This window comes from Palaemon carinicauda, chromosome 1 (assembly GCF_036898095.1).
Source record: "Palaemon carinicauda isolate YSFRI2023 chromosome 1, ASM3689809v2, whole genome shotgun sequence".
Lineage (NCBI taxonomy): Eukaryota > Metazoa > Arthropoda > Malacostraca > Decapoda > Palaemonidae > Palaemon > Palaemon carinicauda.
Genome location: NC_090725.1, coordinates 58102505 through 58125004, shown reverse-complemented (window position 1 = coordinate 58125004; position 22500 = coordinate 58102505).

The window sequence follows — 22500 nt, the reverse complement described above, 5'->3', positions numbered from 1 at the left end:
TGTGTATGTATATATATGTATATTTATGTATTCATGCAAATCACTTTTTATATTAATGTTACTTAGAAGTATTGTTCATTTCAGTTTAATAACTCTGCCAAGACTGATTTATCCTCATTATTTGAATAACTATTTAAAGAGAAGGAAAAATAATGTTTTGACTAATTTGAATTTCAAAGAAATCTTATGCATTGAGATGTCTCCTATGATGCAAGAGTGTAAATTTTTTCTTCAAAATTAAAGTACAAATAAGCAAGGTTTCTGTTATAGTTTTTCCAACATTCACGCTATTATTATTATTATTATTATTATTATTATTATTATTATTTGCTAAGCTACAAACCTAGTTGGAAAAGCAAGGTGCTATAAGCCCAGGGTCCCCAACAGGGAAAATAGCCCAGCGAGGAAAGGAAACAAGGAAAAATTAAAGATTTTAAGAATAGTAACAACATTAAAATAAATATTTCCTGTTTGAACTTGTTAGAGATTTTGATGCTAAATGAAATTTTGATAAGTATTATTTTGTAAAATTTTCTACAATCTGGTATCCCTCACTTTTGCATTACTTATCTACTTGTTACAAATAATATAAAACGGAAACTCGATTTTGACATCATTGTCTTCTACATGAATAGTTGATGTAATCAGGTACGTTATTTTAGCAAAATTATAGCTGCTTCGGAACGAAATTTCCTTTGTTTTGTATATTTGAAAGAGAGAGAGAGAGAGAGAGAGAGAGAGAGAGAGAGAGAGAGAGAGAGAGAGAGAGAGAGTGATAACAATGACAACATAGGAAGAAGTCGTCGTCCGATTAATGTCTTGAGGTCTCCAAGACTGCAAACATATTATCATTCGACTCGTTATTAACGAAGACAGGACTCACTCGTTTACATTTTCTCTGGCAATTTCATCTATTCCAAATATTTACCACTTATTTCTTCTCGGGCCATGTAGTATGCAGTTCCGTAGCTCAAAAAGGGCTAATTTCTCTCTCTCTCTCTCTCTCTCTCTCTCTCTCTCTCTCTGTATACAGTATATATATATATATATATATATATATATATATATATATATATATATATATATATATATATATATATATAAATGGCTCGCTTTGCACGAGCTTTTTCATACCGCGCGGTTTTGTTCGCGCAAACTAGAAGTCATTAAAGAAAAATGAAGCTGCTCACACGCTTCCACGCTCGGAAGAATTTCCGAGCGGCATTCCGAGCGGCAGTGCTAATCGGCGCGGGTTCAGTATAGTGGCTTATAGAAACCATGGTCTATAGACCTTGATACAAACTACGAAACCTCTTGGGAAAATTCTGCTCTTGTGAAGACATGCCTCCTTACAAGCGAAAATTTTCCCTTGCGGAAAAAATCTTTTCGTGTGAAGCGAGCCTCTCTATCTCTTCCAAGAAAACAGCAAGGGGTATTTAACTAGGCCAGTTAGTATATTAATATAAAACAAGATTATTGTAGTCACAACCCTTTTATGGAAAAAAAGAACTTAATATTTTCCTGTTTGGTTGAATTAAATGACGTTTCAATATATATATATATATATATATATATATATATATATATATATATATATATATATATATATATATATATATATATATGCATATATATATTTATATATAATATATATATATATATATATATATATATATATATATAAATATATATATATATATATATATATATATATATATATGTATATATATATATATATATATATATATATATATATATTTATGCATATATATATATTTATAAATAATGTATATAAATTTATATATATATATATATATATATATATATATATATATATATATATATATATATATATATATATATATATGAGTGTGTTTATGTTTTTGTGTGGTATATGGAGAGAGAGAGAGAGAGAGAGAGAGAGAGAGAGAGAGAGAGAGAGAGAGAGAGAGAGAGAGCATCTGCATCTTGTATTACATAGACCTCTTATCATTTTTGTCTTCAAAACTGCATTGCATGCTCCAAGCATGCAACAAAGTGCTACTTGACTCAGGAGAGGATATTCATAAATCGTTAAAAAAAGTCAGGATCAGCTTATATCCACCACCACTTAATACGGCAGTACCACCAACAACTGGCTTCTATTACTGTTCTCATATCGAAGTAACGGTCGGGGTAGAAGTGAGCGAACCGGGATAATAACCAATGAAAATGATACCGTGGCATTTCTTTTAAGATTAACGGTTTATTTCCTCCGTCTTATCTGCCTAGAGTATTCCTCGTCATGCGTATTGAATTAATGACTTATATTTCATTCTCAACAGAGACACTGATGCAAACCCTGCCCTCATTCTAGCTGGATGAGGTTTTCTTTAATTAACTTCGTGGCTAGGACTTTTTTCCATTCTGCTTGAATGTTTCTCAACCGCTGACTTTTCGATGCTTGACTCAAGTTTTTTTCCTTATAAACAGTTGGTTTCGTTGGTTACCTTTATCACGTTTCCAGGTTGCTGGAGTGGAGGAGGCCATTTGTTTACTGGAGCAATTGGGGAAAAAACAGGGAGGTTTTCCCCCAATTTCATGTGATTATGTATAAATTTAGAGAAGGTTGAACATATTTGCAGCGAATGATTTTTATGTTTAACTGGCTTATATAAGTCTCTTTATATAGTTTATACAGGAAAATTCTATTTTAACGTTGTTACTGTTTTGAAAATATTTTAATCTAATTGTTCATTACATCTCCTGTAGTTTATTTATTGCGTTATTTCCTTTCCTCACTGGGTTATTTTTCCCTGCTGGAGCTCTTGCACTTGTAGCATCCTGATTTTCCAACTAGGGTTGTAGCTTAATAGCTGATAATAAAAATCGTAATAAAAGCAAGATGGAAGAATTCAAGTGGGGACGGTAGTATAGTAGAAGGCTGAAACGTGATTACAGCTAGAGGTTGAAATGCTTACAGTACACCGTTTTAGGTGCACTGATAACACGGGAAATGCAAACTGGAACCGAAGTGACGCTCCAAAATCATGTGCTCAAGCGACAAACGCTCAGTCTTCTAGCCCCAAGGCCTAATTAAATTTTCTCCAAATTCTTTTCCTTAGTGATTACAGCAGTTTATTAAACATTTCCTTTCAAATCCTTCATCATCAACTCTCGGGTTCTATTTTGTTTTATCTGCTCAAAAGCTTCTCCTCTGGAAAAACATCTTAGTTTGTATTTCATTCATATTTTTACTTACATCTTCACTTACTAGTTATGACTACTATTTTGGCAGACCTTTTCAAATTACATGAAGAGGCTCCAGTAGTTAAAAGCCTTTCGGTTCTTAGCAAATAGTTCTGATTATATGATGTTTATCTCCTTGCACACATTTTCTTGAGATAATTTGTTTCAATCAGAGTCTTGATTATATACTTCTACGCAGAAATCTCTGCTGTCAAGTAAATAAGATTTAATCAGCCATCATATATTTTTTAATCTTTAATCCCACTCACAAAAATTAAATATATACGTACATATATATATATATATATATATATATATATATATGTGTGTGTGTGTGTGTGTGTATATATGTATATACATACATATATATATATATATATATATATATATATATATATATATATATATATATATATAGGGATTATGTCCCACAAAGGCTTTGTTTGAGTATAAATTTCTTCAGGGTAACTTCTCGGCCGCTACTCTTCATACTACTGTATATACGCATGATATGTGGTTTGGCATAGAAAACAAACCCGTTGCATATGCAGATGATACTGCTCTTTTTGCATCAGTTCCATCTCCAGAGTATAGATCGATTGTTTCACGATCACCTAATAGTGATCTGGAAAAAATTAGCGCACGGAACAAATTATGGGGTATGAAGTTGAAACCAAACAAAACTCGAAATATGACTGTAAGTAGGTCGAGGGCAGTAACCCCTCAATATCCAGATTTTTGCATTGACGATGTCTCTTAACTAAATAAAACTCATTTGAAATTATAGGTGTGATTCTTGATTGCAAATTTACTAATGAGAAATACATTCGATCTGTTTCTTCTTCAATTGTAAAAAAAAATGGCTCTGAGATTTTCGTTGATCAGTCTATCCTTAAGAAATGTTTTAATTACTTCGAGTATTGTTCTATCTGTTCTTCAGCTGTTTGTTTACTCTCATCTTAATCTATTGGATGGAAACTTACGTTTTATTAAATTTTCTATTGCTGATCAGGATAACAATCTCTAGCACTGTCGTTCAGTTAGTTCTCTATGCATGTTACATAAGATTTTTCATAATTCAGATCACCCATTGCACTCAGATCTTACCAGACTGTGCCATCCTGTGCTGTACTACTAGGTATGCAGTTAATTCTAATTTCTATGCCTTCTCCATTATAAATAACAATGATACACAACCTTCTAGAAGGTTTCATTCCAGCTGTGACCAGATTGTGGAATGATCTTCCTTATCAGACAATTGAATCTGTGTAACTTCAGAAGTTGAAACTTTTTGTACATGCTTTTATTTTGAGCAGGTTAACAAAAGTCTCTTTTTATAGTTTATATATGATTGATCTATTTTATTATTGTTACTGGTCTTAAAATATTTCTTATTTTTAATCTATTACTTATATATAGTTCATTGGCTATTTCCTTATTTCCTTTCCTCACTTGGTACTTTCTTTGTTATAATAATAATAATAATAATAATAATAATAATAATAATAATAATAATAATATTAATTTTCATGTCTGTCTTGAAATTTGACATTGATATAGATTTATTTCAAGGTTAAAACCTGACCTTATAAAGATGCTCTCAAGAATAACTACACAATGAAAGAGGAATAACCATGAAAACCAAAATGAAAATGAGCTGACAATAAAACTCAAAATAATGAAGAATAATGAATAAAATTCCACAACGAGGAAATAGAACAAGTCTGAAAGACCTTTAAAGGAAGTGATACAACGGAGAAAAATAGTGTGAATAATAATGATCAGGTAATTGGAGCTCGAACGTTTTGTTTCTTAATTAGCAGGCGGTTTTTTGGCGGTTCTGCCTCTTGAGTGGGTAGTTGAGGTGTGTAATTATTGCCTTCATCTTGGAGGTTCCGAGAGCAAAAAGTTCAGAAAGCAAGAAGGCCGTAGCTGTTACCTCGCCTCCTTGTCGGTGTTGAATATGCGATTACTGGGTACTTAGCGGTCGTATTTTTGTCTTAATTAGTGCATTCGACTTTTATAGCGACGAGATGGGAGTCGAGGTGATGGGGTGGTATTGGGGAAGGAGAGGGGATGTCGGGAAGAGCTGGTTTGGTCTGGCGGGATTTGCATCATATCTTGATGGATGTCTCCGATGCCACCCAACTTGATTTCCTTGAATATGGTCTTCTAAGGTTGTCTCCGTATAATGTTCGATTTTTATTTTCTGCTATTTTCCACTCAACGTTCTCCGTCTAATAGAACTTCCATGGTTTAACGTATATTTGCTTACATTTTAGTTAATTATTCAGAATGTTTCATCTTGAACTCTACAGTATTTGAGCTGCATTTGCAACATCTTCCTGAATAGGACATGAATGGGCCAGTATTCTAATTCGGTTCCCGTTAGTTATAATCGTGTAAAATAATTTCTTCTTGCTTTTATTTTTACGAATTGGATCGTATACCAATTTAAAATTCACATGAATTGTCAGGATATATTAATCATCAAGTAGTTTAAACCCCCCCCCCCCCCCCTACCATCGCTCAGAGATACTTAAAATGTACAAAAGGTGTATTGCCCTTTAAATGCATACTTATCATAATCTTTGAAGTTAGATGATTATTGCAAAATAAAATCTGATGAGGTCTGCAATCTCGTAACAGAAGCAACACTATCATCAATATCAAAATCATGATCAGAGTACTGTCATTTAGCAGACTCTACAAATCAGGTTTTCCTATATATTTGCACATATTTACAAATAAGCACTATTATTGTTAGTTTGTCAACTACATATTTATGAAGATCAATATATCTATCTTTAGGAACTGTAGATAAGACTTATGATTCTTATGGAATTCTGTCTCTTCTTCGAGTCAAACTTTTACGGTTATCACCAAGCTATAATTCCTAGGTCTCAGACATGTCTTTCACTCCCGTTTGTTTATGGTCTTTCTTTGCTAATGAATACCCACAAATTTTCTTAGCTCACCAATCCTTCTTCTACTCTTCTTTCTCCTTCGTTTGCAAACACTAGGGACCCATCTTGTTATTCTTCTTGACCACCTATTATCTGTCATTCACAATATATGTCCCGACCATGTTAATTTATTTTTCTTCCATGTTGTTAGAATATCCTCTACTTTAGTTTGCTCCAGTACCATGTTATTCTTTTTCTTCCCCTTAGTGTTATTCTCATCATTATTCTTTCCATAGATCTGTGAGTTTTAACTAGGTTATGTTTTAAGGTTTTTGTAAGGCTTCAAGTTTCTGATGCACAAGTTAATAATAATAGGACCATCTGATTAAATACCTTTCTTTTTTAGAGAAAGTGGCATTATACGTTTTATAATCTCGTTTTGTTTACCAAAAATTCTTCCTCCCATGCTCATCCTTTTTTTAAATTTAGGTCTCATGTCTTGGAGAAATGCGTATTGTCCAATGTATGTATATCCATTAACAAATTCTAGAGGTTCATTCATGTTATATATATATATATATATATATATATATATATATATATATATATATATATACACCTATATATATATATATTATATATATATATATATATATATATATATATATATATGACAAAACCCACAGGTGAGACCAAATCGTGATGTTAGCCTTTTGGTCTTAACAAAATTCAAGGAGAGAGGAAGCAGATTACGTTACATTCCATTAGACAGAGAATATGTCATAAAATTGGCTATCATCCCATCTAAAAAATACCCGGGTCTCTGTACATGCGTATGTGCATGTAATTGAACCCATCATTCAGACAATGGTTTAGCTAAATATGAATGGAATTACTGTTTGATATTTACAAATACTGTGTTCTAAACAGGAAATGGGATAGAAGTGTGGTAATTTTGTAAGAGAGAGAGAGAGAGAGAGAGAGAGAGAGAGAGAGAGAGAGAGAGAGAGAGAGAGAGAGAGATTTTACAAATACAATAGTAACAGTACTATGTTCTAAAGAGAGAATGGGATAAAAATGTGATGATAGTAATGTCTGAATGAGAGAGAGAGAGAGAGAGAGAGAGAGAGAGAGAGAGAGAGAGAGAGAGAGAGAGAGATTTTACAAACACGATGGTAACAGTACACTGTTCTAAAGAGAAAATGGGATAAAAATGTGGTGATAGTAATTTCGTAGAGAGAGAGAGAGAGAGAGAGAGAGAGAGAGAATGAGTCGATGAGGCAAGGACAGGGAAGGGCGGGATAGCGAGCAACGAGATGCAACAGTACACCTGGGCGGTTCCTTTGAGGAGAGCTCAGGTGTCCCGCCTCCCGCTCAACTTTACATTGTAATTTTTTAAGTGCAGAATGGAAAACCTTATACCCATCAACATCACCTCTCTCACTCTCTCTCTCTCTCTCTCTCTCTCTCTCTCTCTCTCTCTCTCTCTCTCTCTCTCGTTTTAGACAGTCCTTTTCCATGTAATCAGCTAATTGTAAAATCTATTTTATGTTGTACTCTCTCTCTCTCTCTCTCTCTCTCTCTCTTAATTTATTGTTTACTGAACCATCCATCTCTCTAACTCTATCTCTGGCTCTCTAGATTTATTGTTTGCTGTACAATCTCTCTCTCCCTGTTTATCGCGCGCTCTCTTAATTTATTGTGTTCGGCACCATCTCTCTCTCTCTCTCTCTCTCTCTCTCTCTCTCTCTCTCTCTCTCTCTGTAGCTCCCACCATCTAAATTTATCTCCTGTTGTACAATCTCTCTCTCTCTCTCTCTCTCTCTCTCTCTCTCTCTCTCTCTCTCTCTCTCCCCTGCTCTTTATCTCCCACACTCTATTTCCCATTCTCTATCTTCCATTCTCTATCCCCTGTTCTCTAACCTGCTCTCCCATAACTTTACTGTCCTTTTCAATGAATTCAACTTATTGTTAGATTTATTCTCTCTCTCTCTCTCTCTCTCTCTCTCTCTCTCTCTCTCTCTCTCTCTCTCTCTATTTCCCATTCTCTATCTTCCATCTCTATCCCCTGCGCTCTAACCTGCTCTCCCATAATTTTAATGTCCCTTTCAATGAATTCAACTTATTGTTAGATTTATTTTCTGTGGCGACCTCTCTCTCTCTCTCTCTCTCTCTCTCTCTCTCTCTCTCTCTCTCTCTCTCTTCCATTCCCTATCCCCTGCTCTCTAACCTGCTCTCCCCATAATCTTAATGTCCTTTTTAATGAATTCAACGTATTGTTAGATTTATTTTCTGCGGCGACTTCTCTCTCTCTCTCTCTCTCTCTCTCTCTCTCTCTCTCTCTCTCTCTCCGGCTTTGTATCTCCTGCTCTTCATCTTCCACTTCATTTCCCATCCTCTACCTTTCATTCTCTATCCCCTGCTCTCTATCCGGCTCTCCCATAATTTTAATCTATCCTTTTCAATGAATTCAGCTTAATGTTAGATTTATTTTATGTGGTGACCTCTCTCTCTCTCTCTCTCTCTCTCTCTCTCTCTCTCTCTCTCTCTCTCTCTCTCTCTCTCTCTCTCTCTCTCTCTCTCTCTCAAATAAGTGATAAAGAAATATTCGCTCTGTCACCAATCTGTTGTTAACGTGAAGTTGTCTAATTCAGACATTCGAGCCGGACATTTTTTCTTTTTTTTTTTTCTTTTTTTTTCTTTTTACTTCAGCTGCAAATGGATGAAACGCGAGCGCCCTTGTTACTCCGAAATGAGAATGATTGTTCAACAATTGAGCAGAACTTCTTTTGTCCTTTGATCTCCAGTTTTCGCTTGTAATCTGAGACAAGACACGGCGCTGTTATTTGCAGCAGACGCATAGGAAGAGGCGCAAACACTTGACGTAAATTATACGTTTAATATGATATTTTGAATGTTTTAGATACGATAGTTTTACTAGTTTTCCTTATATGGAAAGGGAATGCCACAATGTATTATATATTAGTTTCCAGACATGTTAACAAAACTGTATTGCAGTCTATTTAATATGTGTGGATACAGAACGATTATAAGAAGACCCATTAAAGGTTTTAAAGGCCGCTCATAAATGACAGAGGCAAAGGCCAGTGACAGTGCCCTGGCTAGTAGCACAATGCCTTATGACTCCTTGAGACTGACCATATACATATGGTTAGCGCCCAAGCTCCCTCTCCACCCAGGCTAAGACTAGGGAGGGCCAGACAAATGACTGCTGATGAGTCAGGAGGTACACCTACAGGCTCCCCAAAACGCCTCATCCTTAACTCACAAGGAAGATGAGATAAACTCCATAATGGACAATGTAGCATGAGAGGATCTCGAACCCCAGCCCAACAGATTGCCAGGCAGGTACGTTTCCGATATGCCTGTTTCGTAAGGGTTGTTGTGGCCTATCTGGTAACGTCCCGGACTGGTGATCGCCAGGCTGTTGTTCGAGTTCCGCTTAAACTCTTTAGTTTCTTTAGCTGCAGCAACCTCACCATCCTTGTGAACTAAGGATGTGGGGTTTAGGGAAGCTTATAGATCTATCTGCGGAATCATGAGCAGCCATTGCTTGGCCCTCTCTTGTCCTAGCTTGGGGGGAGATGGGATTGGACATTGCTCATATGTGTATATGGTCAGTCGTTAGGGCACTGTTCTGCTTGCTATGCTAATGTCACGTTCCCTTGCCTCTGCCATTCATGAGCGGCCTTCAAACTTTAAAACACACAAACCTACGTTTTTTCCTCCTTAAGTGCTCTCACACAAACGTAAATAACAAAAATTTCTTCTTCCTCTTCTCATAAATTATCCCCATTTCTCCCCCATGCTGCACTCGGGCACTGTTTCTCCTTTCCCCCCATTTCATTACAGAACAAGAGAAACAGAAAACAGCGTTGCCCCCAAACGCAAGATAATGATACCAATCGAGCCTCATCCAGCGGTTTAAAGTTGCGTATTATGGTTTTATGGTGGTTGGGTGGTTAACATGCGTGTTATGGTTTAATTGGGGGTCGGTTGGTTTTCGCAAAAGACTCGTACCCGTATATCAGTCTAATGAGGTACGAGTGGGTACTGCCATTAGGTCGTTGTTGATAATTGCTAATGGGGGTAATGACTCTTGCAAATGATGGTGGGAGGGATGATGTATTCGTAAATGATTCTAGGATTCGCGGTGATGATTGAGTTATACATTCTGGAATATGGATGGAGAGATTCCAGTTGTCCGTTCTTTGACACGCATATCTATTTTAGGTTTTACTTGTTATTTCAGTGTCCATTCAACGGTGTATTCTTTTTTCATGTTCAAGGTATTTCTTATCTAATTCAGTATATTATTTGCCTCTTTTTTTCCTTCTTCTTCTTATTATTATTATTAACTGCTAAGCTACAACCCTAGTTGGGAAAGCAAAATGCTATAAGCCCAGGGGCTCCAACAGGGAAAATAGCCCAGTGAGGAAAGGAAAATAGAAAAATATTTTAAGAACAAAATAAATATCTCCTATATAATCTATAAAGACTTAACAAAACAAGAGGAAGAGAAATAGAACAGTGTTTCAAAGTGTACCCTTAAGCAAGAGAACTAATCCAAGACAGTGAAAGACCATGGTACAACGACTATGGCACTACCTAAGACGAGAGAACAATGGTTAGATTTTGGAGTGTCCTTTTCCTAGAAGAGCTGCTTACCATAGCTAAAGAGTCCCTTCGATCCTTACCAAGAGGAAAGCGGCCACTGAACAATTACAGTGTAGTAACCCCTTGGATGAAGAAGAATTGTTTGGTAATCTTAGTGTTGTCAGGTGTATATGGACATAGGAGAATATGTAAAAAAATAGGCCAGACTATTCAGTGTGTGTGTGTGTGTGTGTGTGTGTGTGTGTGTGTGTGTGTGTAGGCAAGGGGAAAATTAACCGTAACCAGAGAGAAGGATCCAATGAAGTACTGTCTGGCCATTCAAAGGACCCCATAACTCTCTAGTGATAGTATCTCAACGGGTGGCTTTATTAGCTTTATAACTGTTGTTAATGTTGTTAATGTTTTTAAAATACTTCATTTTAATTGTTCTTTACTCCTCCTGTAGTTTATTTATTACTTATTTCAGTCAGTGTCTGCTCAACAGTGTTTTTTTTTTCAAGATATTTATCATCTAATTCAGTATTTTCTTTGTCTCCTTTTCCCTTCTTACATCTTGTAGTGTTGTTAATGTTCTTAAAATATTTTATTTCAATTGTTCTTTATTTCTCTCGTATTTTATTTATTAGGTATTTCAGTCAGTGTCTGTTCACCAGTGTATTCTCTTTAATTTTCAAGATATTTCTTATCTAATTCAGTATTTTCTTGGCCTCTCTCTTCCTTCCTAGCTGTTGTATTGTTGTTAATGTTGTTATTGTTCTTAAAATATTTCATTATAATTGTTCTTCACTTCTTTTGTGGTTTATTTATTAGTTATTTCATTCAGTGTTTGTTCAACGGTGTATTCGTTTTCATTTTCTTGATATTCTTGATCTAATTCAGTACTTTCCCTTTCTAGTTTTTTTTTTACTGTTGTAAAAGAAAATATTGTTTACTTTAATTATGTATTACTTATCTTGTAGTTTGTTTATTTCCTTATTTCTTTTCCTCCCTGGACTATTTTTATTGTTGGAGCCCTTTGGAATATAGTCTCCTGTTTTTTTTTCTAATAATAATAATAACAATAATAATAATAATAATAATAATAATAATAATAATAATAATAATATAGTATTGCATGTCTGAGGGGAAAATTATTTTCCCACGTTGAAAATATAACACAACTTGGAATAAAAGAATTTACGTTTTTTAAATAATCACGAGTCTGCCTTTAAGCTTAGTTATGGAAGAAAACGCATATGGCTACATGCGTCTGAAATACTCATCTATTGGCCATAGGTTGAAGGATCACCTCTCATAATTGTTTGTGGCTTCGCCTATGGTTCTGTAGGATTAATGTTGTGTCTTCTTCTAATTTGATGGCGTCCAACCACTACTTATCAGATAATTAGATCCGGACGTGGGCGTCTCATTGCCACCCTTCAGGCAGAAAGGTATAGGTGCTCTTCGGTAAGTGGCTACCCGGAGTTCGAAAGTTGTTGATGATCGCAGTACTCGACTTGAGTGTGATTGTTACATTGTTCTTTAGTCTTGGGTAGTGCCATAGCCTCTGTACCGTGGTGTTCCTCTGTCGTGAGGTAAAAATCTCTTGCTTGAGGGTACAGTCGGGCGTACTTTTCTATTTCATTTCTCTTCCTCTTGTTATTTTTTATTTTTTATTTTTTTTATTTTTTATAGTTTTTATAGTTTATAGATGCGAGATCTATTTTGATGTCGTTACTCCTCTTAAAATATTTCATATTCATTACTTCTCTTGTAGTTTATTTATATCCTCTCCTCGTTGTGCTATTTTCCCTTTTGGAGACCTTGGGCTTATAGCTTCTTGCTTTTCCAACTAAAGTTGCAGCCTAGCAAATAATAATAATAATAATAATAATAATAATAATAATAATAATAATAATAATAAAAGAAGTATTAGCGAGTGGAACGAGGAAGTAACGAAGTCAGAGCTGGCAAGGAAAAGATCAGTTCTCTTATAATGATAACATTTCGGAGGTCTTACTACCACGAAATTGACCTACTAGCTGAATGAATCAATCAATGGCTTACCAGTGGCATCACTATCATAAACTTTAGTATGTGAAGAAGTTAGAAAATTATTATTATTATTATTATTATTATTATTATTATTATTATTATTATTATTATTATTATTATTATTATTATTAAAGTAAATCTTCATCATTATTATCATTAAAATTAATTTTGTTATCAGGTCTTGTGCAGACTTTACTACTGATAACTTAAAATTTAGACAGATTAAGGTTAATTTCCCCCCCCCCCCCAAAAAAAAAAGAAAAAAAAAACTTCTTGGTCATATTAGTTAAAATATCTTACCGCCGACAGAATGAGCAACCACAGACTTTGTAATATGACAAAGGCACAATTACTCCACCACCCGAAGTCATCATTAATCTATCCTAAGCAGTTAGATAGAAAATACAACAAAATAATTTGTGAAGCAAAAAGGAAGATGACTACTGTCTTTGAACTCATGCCTAGTTATACCATCCATATTTTTGTTCTAGATTCTTTGAGGACCACTAATTCGAATTTGTAAATTTATACCAATTTGAAGTGTTGGTTCTCAAAGAAACCAAGAACAAAAATGGCAACATATGTACAATAATATCTGTACAAAAGACAAGATCGAGCTTTTGAGGAGCCAAAGTGTAAGCTCTGTACAATTTGGTAAGATGATGATAAAAGAGACATGACTTCTGTCATTGTTGAACAATGCTAAACCAAACTCCAAATCCCACTTATCGTTGCAATGTTAATGACTTCTCGCTTTGGGCAAATTTATCATTCTGAGAACTTCTGTTACCTCACTGTGGTCCAAATGACATCCAGAAATTTCTAACAAATACCCTCTAATTATAGGCTCTGCCGCCAACTTGTTCATTGCTATCTTGAGAGGAATCATTTGGAGACCTGTGCCCGGACAAATTTCCTGATTACGACTCATTACAAAGGAATGATCAAGCAATGGAAGCTAAATGGATAAAAACATTGGTATCAAGGGGAAGATTTTTACGATAGACTTTATAATACGTGGTTCTGGTTCTACTGAAGAGCGGTTTATTTAACTATAAAATTTTTGCTGCTATTCTGTACAGATTGTATGTACTGTTCTGAAATCACAATAACCAATGATTGTAATCAATAATTATGATCCATCTTTATTTGTTATCAGACCTTGATTGCATATAAAAGCAAGATACCCTGACTTTCCATTATCAACTGGCCATTACATGAGAAACCTGGACTTACTTTTCAAGATTGTAGGAGGATTTATTTTTCCTTAGGCTTATACTAGGACACTAGCATTTCACGACTAAATATGATTTTTTATGACTTATAGAAAACCCTTTTATCCTTTTAAAGCTTAATCTTTTGTTGGTCTGAAATGAACAGTAGTCCACAAAATCAATTGATAAATAATTCCGATTTTACTCTAAACTCCCCCCCCCCCAAAAAAAAAGTATAAATTATAATAGCTATACATTTTTTTTTTCTTTTTTTGTGAAAAAGGTCAACACAACATCAATGACGCTATCAAACTATTCGCTAAGGATTTATCTAGTTATGGAAGGTATGATTTTGTGATAATAATAATGTTTTCAGATTATTATATTTTTTTATTAATGGGGGTAAAGTTCATGGATATTTGGGAAAAAGAAAATAACTTATTCCTCTGATATGAATTATATTGTGTGCATTATTTTAAATAGTTTCCGTACACGTTGACTTGATTTCTTCTTCTTCTTCTTCTTCTTCTTCTTCTTCTTTTGTTATTATTATTATTATTATTATTATTATTATTATTATTATTATTATTATTATTATTATTATTATTATCAATATCACTATTATTATTATTATTATTATTATTATTATTATTATTATTATTATTATTATTATTATTATTAGCGAGTTGTAGTGTTAGCAAAGACATTACGACAAATTCACTAAGGCAATTTAAGCTTCTGATGAACCGAGCGACAGTTACGTCTCAACGTACTGATGAATTAATTGATGAAACTTTTTTGATACATTTTCACAGATACTGTGATAATTTACATTGAGCTAGATAGCTAAGAAAATATTATAAACTAAAAGAAAATTAACCAGAATCTTCTTTAGCAGAAGAGTCATTCGGTTTAACGTGAAAAAGAGTCAAGACAATTCCAATGATGAAATGAATCGAGGGTAAGATAATCTAATTTTTATTGTTGTAAAATTCATCTTTCATTTTTTCTTTAATACCAGATATTTTAGTCATTAAATCTATTATGATATATTGAATTTGCTATGGTTATTTTTATAACGATAGTTATATCACTTTTATGTCTAGTGCTTGTATTTATACATTCACACTTCTTTTTTACGTTTTTGTGTCCATAACTTGCGAAGTTAGGAGCGCTGATGTCCTTCTCTCTCTCTCTCTCTCTCTCTCTCTCTCTCTCTCTCTCTCTCTCTCTCTCTCTCTCGTTATCATATCATCTCACCTCAGGGTATAATGGTCTTTATTATATAGACGAGTATAATTTTTTTCTTTTTCAGACGTTCTTTTTTCATTTTAATTAATTCAATAATATTAACAGAAAAAATGATATGGTATCTAATCTGATCAGTGAGTAAGAGACCAACAAACAAGAACTAAAAAAACGTTCAAATAGGAGTATTTTTAAACCTGGTAACAAAGTCGGCCGCCAGTTGTCTGACAAGTTGCTTTGCCACAAGAGTTGACCTACTTTGGAACCCGGAATTATGAATGACTAGATTCCGGTTATGGTCAACGTCTGGCCATGCTATTTTGATCTGTTCCATTGCCATGGTTCCAAGGCATTGCCGAAGATGTATAGCCATCGATAATTGCAATTTATGCAGTATGTGATTATGATTCATACAGTATTGATGTGTGTGTTTTTTATTTTTTATAAAAATATTCAAATGATGAGGGAAAGATATTCATTATTTTGAAAATACACATTTCCCATATTTACGCTTTTGGAGACGGTTCAAATAATCAACATCATGCCATTGTCTTTAATTATTTAATTAAGTCATTTGTTTCTGGGTGACTTTATAATTTCATTGACCTTCAAAATTACTCATGGATATATCGTACCATACAGAAACACTTATCTCGATGCATATGCTTGAAGTTTCTCTCTCTCTCTCTCTCTCTCTCTCTCTCTCTCTCTCTCTCTCTCTCTCTCTCTCTCTCTCTCTCTCTCTCTCTCATTCTTGGACATAATACATGAATTCAATTTTGAAATTATAGTTTGTTGCTTGACTTATTATAAGAGTTCTATTTTTTCAATTGATGACACGGAGTATTTAACCCGTTATGACTTAAGAATTCCAAAATTCGAGAGTTGAAAATTACTTATTTCTCGAAAAGAGGTGTTTTGCCTTAGTTTTTTTCCATGTAGCAACGCATTGTTTCCAAAGAATTCCCCGGAAAGTGTTCTTAGAAGGATTAGGTCGTGTTGCAGGAAAATGTTAGAGAGAATTCTTAAAATTAAAGGCATCTTGTACTCGTTGTACCAAGCTACTATCCGAAATGTTGCTTACGTCATACATTTCGTGCCCTAAGCTAGATTACTTTTTTTTCTAAGAATCCTCTTCACTTCTCTTCATCTTCCTTTTTTCTTCTTCAGCTTCGTAAGATTTAATTTACTTTGATGTTTGCTAGTAAACATTTCTTTTTTGTCAGATGACTTCACTATGCGTTCTGGTATCGGAAATCCGTACATGGAGGATATTCCTGAATCATATAGTAAGAGTTTCCTTATTTTGAGTAACTGAATGAACTGCAGAGACGGAAAATATTTTGATTCCATATATTTTGAGATGGGTATGTATCACTTTAAGCGAACTATTTTCTTGGTACAAGTTTTACATTGTAATTCATACAATCTTCGTCTTTTATCATCTGTGTATAGTTTGGAAATTATGATAAGTTCCAAAGGTTTTAAGTTACATAGTCGAGTCTTGAACAAGAAATGAGTTAGGGATACGTCGGAAAATATGGTTGAGAGCAGATTCCTACTTGATTGGTCCCTGGCACCCAAATCCTAATAGGGTGCTGAATGGCATCCGAGTCATATGGTCCCAAATTCATAAATCAACCATTAATCCTAATGAAATTTAAAGCCAAATTCTAATACCATTTTAATTTCATGAAGGACAGAGAACATTTTCATGGGTGCATTTTGAGAAGTACATGCATGCAGCTTATTAATTAAATGCTTAATTTCGGAGTGACTGAAATTTTTGGACGTGCTAACAAATAAATAACTCTGCGTCAGGTATTTAAACTTATTATCGATGGGTTAAACTAAATGAAACAATATTGTTGAAAATGAATCAATGAATATCTAAAACCAGCGTCTCACTGGGTTGATTGAAGGATTGAAAGCTGAATTTTATTGCTTTCCAAATAGATGGATATGACGTAGAATAGCACGTAATGATGATGAATTCCAAGAATAGTTGATATGTCAAATATCAAGATAAAAAAAAAATGAGGTTGTACGTCAGGAATGACGTGAGTCAGTGGTTGTTATAACGTCAGCAGGTAAATCCTCTCTTTAAAAGAAGAAAAAAAAGCAGCTCTATTGTCACAGAATATGTCACTCATTCCACTCGAACACTCAAGAGGAAACCCCACGAGGCACCAGATGTAGTTCTAAGGAAGTGGTACCTCTTTGACGTACCCCACATGCTTCTCACCAAATGTATAATTTGCAATCACTTTCCAGTTCCAAGAAAGAGTTTTTCCATGGACGCCTGCTCGACCTTTATTCTTATTATTATCTTTTTTTCTTCTGCGGATTCCTCTGTTCGACCGCTTGTAACATTAACGCCCATAGTGATGGCTATCTGTCAAGAAGACTGGTGAATTGAGGGTTGATATCCCACTGCCCGGAGGGTCTCTCTGTTGTCTGCGGTCGAGTCGAATGGCTAAATTGGTTATGGTATCGCCTATGCAACGGCACCTCTTGAGCGTCGGATGTTCAGTTCGTTGACTGCGCTTGTGCTTTCTCGCATTTTCGATTTCGTTTCTTTCTTCTTTCAAGAGTAGATTTGCGAGTGGACCGTAATTCGCAAATGCATTTCTTTCGAATTTTCATTGATTTAATGTAGAGAAAACTGATTAGATTTTTCTTATGATAGATCACGGACTATATTACTTTGTTCATAATAGGGAATGTTCTTTCTATATCGTAGATGGGTATAAATTTTGTGGAGGAGTTGAGGAATGATTTATGTTCTTTGTTACATATTGATATCCTATTTAAAAGTTAAATATCAACCTTTCTTAAATTATTAGTCATAAATATCGATATTTAATAAGCAATAATAGAGCTCCGGTCGAAATTAATATACGAATAGAATAGAGAGAGAGAGAGAGAGAGAGAGAGAGAGAGAGAGAGAGAGAGAGAGAGAGAGAGATGAAAGCAATACCTAACCAAAACTTTGATAAAAACGAAACAGTTTTTATTCAGGCAAGATCTTTTTTAAAGTAAATAATATCAGCAAGTATAAAAATGTATGAAAATAATGGCTACCCAGCACACCAAACTCCTGTAATACTGCATTAGCTCTTTCAATAATACGGCGGCAGTCCTGCAAAATGTATATATATATTTTTTTAGATTTTTTTTATTTTTTTTTTAGGTTTTTTTTCCTTTGATAAGAATCTGTAACACACCAGACGCAAACTAGAATTACAAGGATACTGCAAAGAAACCTGTCCACAAGAATGCAGTGCAGTGGCATTCTCTCTCTCTCTCTCTCTCTCTCTCTCTCTCTCTCTCTCTCTCTCTCTCTCTCTCTCTCTCTCTCTCTCTCTTTTCTTGTTTTTTTCGCATTTTGCGTTGACAAAGTATCCTCCAAGAGTAGCCTGTCTGTCTCTCTTTCATCTACGAATAGTATCTCTCTCTCTCTCTCTCTCTCTCTCTCTCTCTCTCTCTCTCTCTCTCTCTCTCTCACACACACACACACACACGTGCGCTCTTTGAAAACTTTAACATTTAGCTTGCACTTAATATGATGCAGAATGACTTCGAAATATTCTTCTTCTGTGTATGGAGTGTGAAATGGAAAGATTCAGGCAATGAAGTTTGGACATAGCTTTAGTTTTCATGGGGTTTTTATACCTCAAAATTACAGAGTAAATCGTTATTTACTCTTCCCGCTCTCGAAATTTTATTCTTAAATTTGAGTGATGATGATGATAGGATAAACATGATATTACATTGCACCGTTTTCGTTGAAGTGCTTAATTACATTTGTCAGAGTTGTGGTGGTCGATGTGGTAACGTCCCTGACTGGTGATCGCCAGACTTAGGATCGAGTCCCGCTCAAACTCGTTAGTTCCTTTGGTCGCTGCATCCTTACCATCCTTATGAGCTAAGGATGGGGTTTTGGGGAAGCATATATATTCATATGCTGAGTGATCAGCAGGCATTGCCTGGCCCTCCCTGGTTTTAGCTTAGGTGGAGAGGGGGCTTGGGCGCTGATCATATGTATACATGGTTAGTCTCTAGGGCATTGTCCTGCTTGATAGGACAATGTCACTCTCCTTTGCCTCTGCCATTCATGAGTGGCCTTTAAACCTTTAAACTTTATGTATATAAGATTATCCTTGAGGAGATTGATTTCTATCATGTAGTTTTGGTGGAATTAGAATACAAAAGTTATACTTTATCGCTCCTTGTAATATAGTTGGGTTTGGAGAATAAAAAAATAACACTTTTAAATAGTACATAGGTGGAAACGAATCTTCGAATTTTAGCATTCATATTAAATAGGGGTCCTTCTTTACATTCGTCCTCATAGGGCAGTCTCACTCAGCAAGACTCTAAAAACCAGTAAAACAACATTAAATAGAACTATTACGAACATTCTATTTTTTTCACTTCTTTGTCTGAATTATTTTGTTACCTGCGTAACGATTTTTATGTTGCCATCTTTCTCCCTAGGCGATTCCTTCTCTTCTAGAAAAGGAACAAAAGGGGATGCTCTATCATTCTCTTCCTAACCTCCTTTGCTTCTTCCAATCCTAATTTTACAATTGCATCTGATATCTCTCTTTGCATTGATCGCATTGAGTGGATCTTTCAATCGCCATAACCGACTATACTTACCATCTTCCATTTGGAATTATATTTGGAAGAATAATCCTTTCCACCACCCCCTTTAGCATCTGGCAATCTCTTTCATCTTAAAGCAGAGATAGAAAGAGAGAAGTAAGAAAGATAGGTATAGGTGTTTCCGTGCTGTGCGAAGCCACGCGTCTAGGGGTCATCATCATGTCAGCAGTCAGTGTATATCAACTCAATAAGTAGTTTACTGAACGGGCTCAGAAATAAATTGGCCCGGAGAGGCAGGGCAGAGTGATTGATTGACAGGGCGGGAAATTGTTCTCATAGCTGACCAGTCATTCAAAGGGTACTTTAGTTTAGTGAATGCGATATTTTTGGAAGTTCCTGACTTGTACTAGATGTCAGAAGGTAAACGTCAATTTTTGGGGGTTGGACGTTTTGCTGGGGTAAAAGAACAATCATTTGCTTTGTCGACGATTTGTAGTTCGATTATTCTTCAACACTATCTTATCACTTGCTTAGTAAGTTTTTACAAATGTGTTTTTCTTTTGTATCAGCCGAAAATATATTTTACTTTTGTATCAGCCGAAATTATATTTTTCCATTTGTATCAGCAAAAAATAGATTTTTTTTTGTTTCAACCAGAAATATTTTTTTTTTCTTTTGTATCAGCAGAAAATATTTTTTTCCTTTTGTATAAGCCGGAAATATCAGTAGAGCTTCAACAGTTCAAAGTTGGAGCAAATGTTTTTATGTTGACCAGGCTGACATGAGTCTTTTTATAGTTTAACTATGACATATCTGTTTTTGACGTTGTTAATAGTTTATATAGGACATATCTGTTTTGACATTGTTACTGTTTTTAGAATGATATATTGTTCATTTATTGTCATCATTTATCTATTCCCTTATTTCCTTTCCTCACTGGGCTATTTTTCCCTATTGGAGCCCTTGGGCTTATAGCATCTTGCTTTTCTAACTAGGGTTGTAGCTTGGCTAGTAATAATAATAATAATAATTTGTCTTTAGTATCAGCCGAAAAGGAAAATCATGAAAGTTGTATTATAATGATACAATATTTGTGACCAGGCGTCCTTCATTTACTTTCATATGAGTTATTATTTACTGATCACTTTATTTCCGTATAAAGGGTAGCTTCACTTTTAGATTTCATATAATTACCCGATAATTAGCTTAATTCTTTTTACGTAGCTTTCTTCGTTCTGAATGTTCTTACATATATATATATATATATATATATATATATATATATATATATATATATATATATATATATATATATATATATATATATATATATATAGTTTTGAAAGGTCAAAGAAAGCCCGAAAGAAAACTGCAAGTAATGTTGACCTTAGTATCAGATTTAGGGGAACATGACCAGTAATTTTCCTTACCAACACGTAAGAAGAATTACAATCTGAGGATACCAAAGTTTGAAGTACGATTTACGAACTCAGTAAGAGAAAGGTAAAGATTAGTTATTATCTTGCAATGTAAAATTTTCTGATTTGATCTCATTAATATAATTCCATAGTTTATCAGAAAGGGTTCATATTTACATTTACCTTTAGACTCTAGAAAAAAAAAAAAATAAGAAAATATAGGCTACTGAAGGAAGAGGGGTTGAATCTAATCCAAAAGGAATGGTAACTGAAAAAAAAAAAGCTGGTAGGTCACAAGAAGATAAGAGAGATATTGATATGCTAACCAATTTCACTGGTGGTTATTTTGTATTGAGATTTTCATTGTGTTAGAAAGTTTCAATTAAATTTGCTAAACATATTTTCAGCCTCTCGATCAACAAATGCATCTGTTTGAAATTCAATTACCATTATAGCTAAACTTATATTATTCTCATTTTTTTTTTCGAGCGATATGTAAGAAAATTACTCATTTTTTTCCAAATACAAAGGAAGGAAAAATCTTATGTATGAAATCAGCAGATCACTTAAGCCCAAGCGTATTTATGTAATAGAGTTCAAGGATTCTAAATGTTTTATTATTGGAACCTAACAACATACTGACCAAGAGTGCGTTTGATTTCGTATTTTAAAGGTTGAAATAGAAAACAATCGTTTGTATTATTTGAATGGCCAATGTTTACAGGTATCAATGGTGAAGGCTGTTAATATATTTGGTTCTTAGTTTCAAAGTATACATATTGTTACAGATTGCTGTTTTTTCATTATAAAGTTACTAGTTGTTATTTGTTAAAACCTCGAGCACTTTTAATTAATAACACATATCTTATTCTGACAAATCGAAAAGTATAGGTTGCCATTTACCCTTATCTCGTGAATTATTATCCTGGTAAACATGCTAACCCTGAAATGTTGTTGTCTATTCTTTTTGGGGGATTTCCTATCAGAAGATAAATCACAAAAGATTGCGGAAAAGGTGAATGTTTGTATTCCAAGCCACAATTTACTTTCCTTCTCCGGACTTGCTTTATTATTATTATTATTATTATTATTATTATTATTATTATTATTATTGTAGTTGTTATCATTATTATTGTTATTATTATTATTATTATTATTATTATTATTATTATTATTATTATTATTATTATTATTATTATTATT